We start from the raw sequence: 6,000 nt of genomic DNA, 5'->3' as shown, positions 1-6,000 counted from the left end.
GGAAGCTACTTTGATGATGGCTGAGCAAGATACTGATCTGTGAGGATAGCAGAATGCCATTAGGAGTCAATTTATTGGTATGTTCTTTTAGCAGAATAACAAAGTTAATATTCTGATCCCATCCCTTAGTGCTACCTTGTGTCCTGACCTAGAAGTCTCTTTTTAAGGAAAAACTCTGCCCATTTCTCTCTGTGTCTCTGTCTCTGTCTCTCTCCCCCCCCCCCCCCCGCCCCTCCCCTCTCTCCTCTTCCACTTCACTCCCTCGAGGTGTGAACCCCTCCCTGTTTCCCTCTTTCTGTCTCTCTGACTCTTTATCCCTGGCCCTAGCTCTATTATAATAAACTCTCCACATGGGTGCATCCTCTGGGTTGCATATCTCTGGCTGCCACCGCTGCCATGCCTTGCATGGTGTGCATCTATCTGCCCAGCCCTGCCCAGCATGTTTCCCTGCATGCACGGCCCCCCCCCCCCCGTGTAATAATAAATCATAACAAACAGTATTTGGTTTTCCCCTAGGTCCATGGTCTAGTCTCAGGTTCTTGGCCATCTGAACAGTGTCAGACATGGGTTCCATCAGGTATTATTTTTTACTCGTTATTCTACCCTAGACTTCTCTTACAAGTTGTTTTTTGTTTGTTTTTCTTTTTTGTTTGTTTTTACATCCCAATCAAAGCTTCCCCTCCCTCCCCTCTTCCCAGTTCCTTCACCCACCACCCACCCCACCCCCTCTCCCCCTTATAAGTTGTTTTTGTTAGATCTCAAACTCCAGACAAATGGCTAATTGAGGTGCCATTAACATATCAAAGCTGACCTGGCGGCCAGGTTGGGCCAGCATCAGTTACAGAGTATGGCTGGCATACCTTGCTTGCCGGCCCTGACTCTAAACTTCTCCAACCCAGGGGCTGGGCTGCCCTTCCCTCAGCTGCCCTTCCCTATATAATGTAACCATTTTGGTTACTTGGCCCTTTCATCTATCCTGTACCTTCCTGGCCTCTTGGTCTGGCTCTCCCCTTTCCTCTACCCACTCTCCTCAATGTCCTGACTCAGTCTGGTAGTGTCCACTCTGGACTCTCCCAGACGTCCCTCCCTCTGACTGTGCTCTCCCTTTTATCTACAATAAACTTTCTCCTCCACCATAATTAGGAGCAGTCATGTCCTGTCCTTTACTTATTTCTTTTTTTTTCCAAGCTAGAATTCCTCAATGTAGAAAAACAGAATAAAATTCAGCATATCCTCATAGTTCATAATAACTCAACATATATGGATGAATGGGAAACACTGTTAGCTCAGTGGAGACATGTGCCCATTCCCAGGTCAAATTTGTGTAAATAGCATGGTATTCAGGCAAATACTTCACAGATTACACAATTTGTGGTAAAGATCAGAAACTTGCCAATGGTTTCATTGTTAAATATGCTGTCATACTCAGGGGAAAACACTGATGAAACTGCTAAGAAATAGTTCTTTGCTGAAGCCAAAAGACGATTTTACTTTGTGCCACTCTAACATTGGTGAGTACAATTATTTAACCATACTTCTTATTCTCATCAAATAGGTATGTGGTTTTTTCCTTCTTATTGGTGCATGCCTAAAGTCTCCACTACAAGGAAGGTATTGCCTGAAATTTCTGTTTCCAACAAGGGGGCCCAAAGTTGGAGAATATGACTCAGTTGGTTATGAGCACTTGCTGCTCTTGTAGAGGAACTAGCAACCACAGTATGGCTAACAACCGGCTAACTCCAGTTTCATGGAATCTGATGCCAATTTCTGATCTCCATGGGTACCAGGCATGTAAGTGGTGCACATATGAACATGCAGGTAAAACACTTATACTTATAAAAACTCAAAATGAGTAAATCTTTAAAAAAAGAGATACTTTACTGTGGAGCCAAATCCATGTATTTGTGGCCAGTGAATCCAAATTAAGTTTTCCCCAAATTCTATATTCCAATGGGGTAGTGGTTTCATGAAGTTTTTAATTGCAATAGAAAAAAGAAAGGCATAAATCAATACTTTTCAGATAAAAAATCTCATGCAATTCAATAAAATTGATGGGAACATTATATAGGTGGGTTTCAGCAAAGCAGACAGACCTCTGCTTTGACCTTTGCTGTCTGATGACATTCTTACTTTGGGGTTGGTGGATGCCAGTTATATTAATGTATCCTAAAATGTTTCACATAATAGTCACAAGGACATTGGGTCACATATAGAGGTGGGCAATGAATGGCTATTAAGGAAACTAAAGATGGCCCATGATAACTTGGTCCTGCATCATTCCAGCTCCTCCATATCACTGAAGTTCTGATCAGTCCACCATGCTTCTGTAGTTGTAGATTTTATTTTGTTTTGTTTTGTTTTTTTCGAGACAGGGTTTCTCTGTGTAGCTTTGGAGCCTTTCCTGGAACTTGCTCTGTAGACCAGGCTGGCCTCGAACTCACAGAGATACGCCTGCCTCTGCCTCCCGAGTGCTGGGATTAAAGGTGTGCGCCAGGCCTAGTGTTTGGTTTTTTGAGACAGGGTTTCTGTGGGAGCCCACAAAGATTCCCTAGTGAGAGCTGAGCTTGCTTTACCCAGCAGGGCTGCATTAGAGGATTGCGTGGTCACCAGGTGATTGACAAGGGCATGCATTCAGGGTTGAACAACAATTTGGCAAAGTCAGTTTTCTCCTGCCACCATGTGGACTTCAGGGACAGAACTCAGATCACAGGCCTGGCAGCAGCAAGTACCCTTACCCACTGAACCATCTTGTTAGCTCTCATTCTTTTCTTCTCTTGATAAATAGCCATTATAACTCATCTACTCTTCGTACTTGATCCTTTCTTCAAATGACTTTGTAATTCCTGAAGGAATTTGAAAACACATTTTTTTTTTTTTTTTTAGGGACAGGGTTTCTCTGCGTAGTTTTGCGCCTTTCCTGGAGCTCACTTGGTAGCCCAGGCTGGCCTCGAACTCACAGCGATCCGCCTGGCTCTGCCTCCCGAGTGCTGGGATTAAAGGCGTGCGCCACCACCGCCCGGCTGAAAATACATTTTTATGTGCTATAAAATGGTTTCATAGAATGTCAGTGTTGTATATGTATTAAATTAAAATAATATTTAGTAACTCTGATAACATGAGCAACATTGAAGGTTAGATTTGTTAATTTTATTTGAGAAGTTAAATTTTCAACACTCAGTGTAGTGTGAGTCCAGAATCTGTCTAATTCACAAGCAAACCAAAAAAATTGAGAACAGTATTTTACAATACATTAGGAACTAAAAGTAGATGAGCTACCAAAATTGAGAGCAGCTTTATGTAATGAGGAAAAGCATTTAAGCCTAGGTATAACATTCGATTTATTTTATGAGAGGAGAAAGAAATGTTCATTTGAGTGAGGCCACACCATGCCCATGCATAACATATGGAAGTCAAAGGGCAACTTTTAGGTATTGGTTCTCTCCTCGTGCCATGGGTTACAGGGATTGAACTCAGGTCATTGGGCAAGTGCCATTACCAATTGTGGCAACTTGCTGGCCTGAAGTTATATTATTTTAAATATACCCAGTGAACTTTAATTTACTAAAATTCATTGATTTATACAGTGTTAGAACACATCCATTCAAAGCTGCTCCAAGAAGTTGAGAAGCAATTTCCAACCCCTGGAGACTTTCTCCACTCCCAACTATCAAGAAAAACCAAATCCGGGTTGGGGGTTGGGGATTTAGCTCAGTGGTAGAGCTCCTGGGTTAGGTCCTCAGCTCTGGGGAAAAAAAAAAAAATCCTCTCTGCCCCTTCCTGCATGCTGACAGGGATGTGAGGTGGCCTGCCTGAAGTTACACAGCACAGGTCATATATTAACTAAGCCTGCTTTCTTATGATGCAGGACCTCCCCATTCGTCAGAAACCGGTAAGTGTAGACACCTCACTTTGTCTAGAAGGTCTGTCTCACTTCAGATCCCCACCTCTTCCTACTGCAACATTAATAACTTTTCCTGAAGGACAGTCTGACTCATTGTCCAATCCCCATTTCTTGTCTCCCTCCCCCAAACCTAACATACAGCAAATTAATGAATTGCGATATACATTATATGTCTCAATGAAATTATTGTAAAACATACAATACATATCTCAGTGAAATTATTGTAAAATATGTAGGGAACAGAAATCATTGATTTTCCAGTTACATGCATTTTTAGAAAATATATACACTCTTCTACTTATGATACTTCAACCTGTGATTTTTGCTTTTGAGATGGGGTCTCACATAGCAGAATAATCTCCAACTTGCTATGTAGCTAACTAAGGAGGACCTTGAATTTCTAATTATCCTGTTTCCGCCTCTCAGCTGCTAGGATTACAGGTATGTGCCACCACTGTCAGCTTTGGAAATATCAGATAGCATTGGAACTGTAGCTACCAAGGAATAGATGTCAACAAACCCATTATTTTTTTTCTGAAATATTTATTATTACATATACATCTAGTAAAATGCAGCTCATAATAATTTCAGCAATAACTTTTGTCTTGACCACAAATTTATTTGTGTGGAACAACACAACCCAATTTGATAAATATATGCAATATCTTCCACCTAATTAGTACCTGAGGGCAGGTTGTTTATAAATAGAAAACAAGAAGGGACACATTAAATATCTCCAGCAGTACTCTCTACATACTATCAAGCTCAGACACTAGGAAGCTGGTTTGCTCCTTAAGCAGAGAGCCAGATAACCTTCAGAATACCAACCATTAAGTTCAGCAAGTAACTAGACTAACTGGCGACCCATGAGCTAATAATATTGTCTGCAGCCTCAAACAAGGGAGAAATGAATTTGGTTCATTGTAACTTCAAGTCAGAGATGTACTTAGAAGGCAGCAGTAAAATAGAAACTGTATTTTTGCTTTTAGTATTACAAAGAAATATTATTTCACCCTTAGTAACATGTGCTAACTGGATCCCTCCTCCACCTTCCAACAATCACTCCCAAGTGACTCCCAGGTATCCATTTACTAGGATCGCTATAGAAATCAACCACTAATCAGGGAATATTTGCCTCAGGGGACCAGTAATAGGTTACCAAGGATTGCATATCACATCATGCTTCAAGTGCAGATGAGGTTGCCATCTGGTGGATTTTCTCTTAACTAAAATCAAAATAACATTTATAAACACAAACACAGTGATCTTTATGGAGATCGGAAAAAAATAAAACCTTTCCTTTTACCAATAACAAAGATTTTTAGAAAACATTTATTGAGTGTTTATTTTATTATTGGTCCTGAATGAGTGTCTGTTGGAAATGAAGTATGAGAAAAATACCAGGAAAGTATAAGCATACTGAAGCTTCAGGATATATAAAAGAAAATACATGGGATGGAATTTTGCCATGGGTACTCAGGGTTGAATAAGTACAGGAACTATAAACAGTTCAATCCATAATCTATGACTCATCATTCAACTATCACCACCTACCTTGTCTTCTTCCTTTCATCTGAACAAGGAAAACAATCGTTAATTCTGTGTTTCCATGCTGACCTCTCACTTGAACTGTGTTCCACGGCCATCTCATAACTACCATTTGTTTGTTAATCAAGAAAGGCCGAAAGGAGGGCTGGGGATACTACTTAGTACAGAGTACTTACTTTCCTGCCTTGTAAAAGGGCCTAGGTTTGATTCCTCATACCACAAAAATCAGTAATTGAAATAAATACAATCAAGTTTTTTTTTTTTTTTTTTAAGCATGAAGCTTGAGTTACCCTTGAAATAAAAAAAAATAAAATAAAATCTTACCTCTCGGGCTAGGAGAATGGTTAAGTAAGTAGCTAAAAAGCACTTTCCAGACAAGCCAGAAGACTGGAGTTCATTCCCCAGAACCCATATTAAAACAACAACAACAAAAAAAAAAAACAAAAAAACAAAGAAGTAGCTAGGGGAGAGATGACTCAGTGGTTAAGAGCATTGACTGCACTGGGCAGTGGTGGTGCACGCCTTTCACCCCAGGACTCTGGAGGCAGACA

This window comes from Peromyscus maniculatus, chromosome X (genome assembly GCF_049852395.1).
Source record: "Peromyscus maniculatus bairdii isolate BWxNUB_F1_BW_parent chromosome X, HU_Pman_BW_mat_3.1, whole genome shotgun sequence".
Classification (NCBI taxonomy): domain Eukaryota; kingdom Metazoa; phylum Chordata; class Mammalia; order Rodentia; family Cricetidae; genus Peromyscus; species Peromyscus maniculatus.
This window is presented reverse-complemented; position numbering follows the sequence as displayed.